Source organism: Danio rerio, chromosome 21 (genome assembly GCF_049306965.1).
Source record: "Danio rerio strain Tuebingen ecotype United States chromosome 21, GRCz12tu, whole genome shotgun sequence".
In the NCBI taxonomy this organism is placed as follows: domain Eukaryota; kingdom Metazoa; phylum Chordata; class Actinopteri; order Cypriniformes; family Danionidae; genus Danio; species Danio rerio.
In genome coordinates this window covers 45,223,434-45,225,000 of record NC_133196.1, presented here as the reverse complement: position 1 = coordinate 45,225,000, position 1,567 = coordinate 45,223,434, and the positions used below count along the sequence as shown (strand labels likewise).

At 34.5% G+C, this 1,567-nt stretch overlaps 1 protein-coding gene across 1 annotated transcript in view; it reads left to right on the top strand.

Moving 5' to 3' along the window:
• Positions 1-1,143, top strand: part of crebrf (creb3 regulatory factor) — a 31,864-nt gene extending 30,721 nt beyond the window's left edge. The window contains exon 9 of the mRNA XM_005170286.6: positions 1-1,143. This exon is cut by the window's left edge and continues 1,911 nt beyond it. The gene's annotated coding sequence lies outside the window, so the exon portion shown is untranslated.
• Positions 1,144-1,567: the final 424 nt, after the last annotated feature.

The window sequence follows — 1,567 nt, the reverse complement described above, 5'->3', positions numbered from 1 at the left end:
AGTTTGGTGAAGGAAAAATCATGGTTTGGGGTTACATTCAGTATCTGAGAGATCTGCAGAGTGAAGGTATCAAGACATTTGTGCTGCCCATTACATTACAAACCACAGGAGAGGGCAAATACTTCAGTGAGATAGGGCTACTCATACTTCAGCCTTGATCTTGAAAGCAAAGAAGGTGCTTCAGGGTTGGCCAGTCCAGTCACCAGAAGTGAACATTATTGAGCATGTCTGGGGTAAGATGAAGGAGGCATTAAAGATGAATCCAAAGATTCTTGTTGAACTCTGGGAGTCCTGTAAGAATGCTGTCTTTGCCATTCTAGATGACTTTCTTAATAAGTGATTTGAGTCACTGCAGAGATGTATGGATGCAGTCCTCCAAGCTCATGATGGAGTCAGACACAATATTCATTATTTCTCCACTGCAACATGACTTTATATTCTATACTGGACATTATTTCTGTTAAGTGACAAGACTTTTGTCTAAGCAAAGTCAGACGTTACTGTCCTAATTAAAAGATTAAAAATCAAGCCATGATCATATTTTATTAAGCTAATACAAGCGTAATCTAGAGGCCTTGGCCTTTTATATTAGCCACTTCTGATACCAAATGATCAACTAGAAGTCAAGTTAAGTGTTCCTAAAACTTGGATAGTCGACTTTTGTCAGGTAGTGTATATGCAAAAATAATCCGTGAGGTTTAGTTTGTATTCGCATTAATCCATGCAAACGTCAATATAAACATGCCACCTTCATAAGTGGTGTTACTCCTTCTTACTCATGAAAGAAAAATTGCATATATATTTTTGTAGAGACTGTCTCCCTTACGTTACTGTGCTGCACGTAGAAACTCTGAATGTTTTTATTTTCTGAAAGCACCTATCTTGCTAAGGAAAATCAGGCGACATTTGCAAAATGTCAGCTCAAATCCTTGTTTAAAAGTCGGTAATGAATACATTTGCTTTTCCCGATCAAAAAAGTGTAGGTTATTTCGAAGATGCATACCGAAAAGTAATCTACAAGAAGTATAAAGGATATTTTGCATAAACAAAGTGAAGTCTATTTTTAAAATCTCAGCATACGTCCGCTCACAATCAAATTATTTTCACCCCCCAAAATATGTATTGTGATAAAAGAAATAAAAAGTAAATATTTAATGTACAGCGTCATATAATAAAAGTCTTCATTTTTATTATGCAAAATATGAATTCGCATCTGAAACGTGAGATTCCTCTACAGCCGTAATCTCAAGCTGCTCTGAATTTATTATTAAATAAATAATAATAACTCATTAAAGGCCTTTTAAAAGTGACTTTCTTCTTAACGCTGAAGTGTGTGTCGCTCAAATATCCTTTTGATCAAAGAAGGGAGAACTATTTTCAATCCTAAACTAAACCTAAAGAGTTTTGTAAAGCTATTTTTCTTTATTTACCTTTCGTAGCATATAGTAAAGAATCTATATTCCGTCCATTATGTGTTGTAACTTCTTTCCCCCCTCCTTTTTGTGTACATAGAAGTGAATTTTTAGATTTATTTTAAACGTAGAGTATATACAGTATATATTAAATA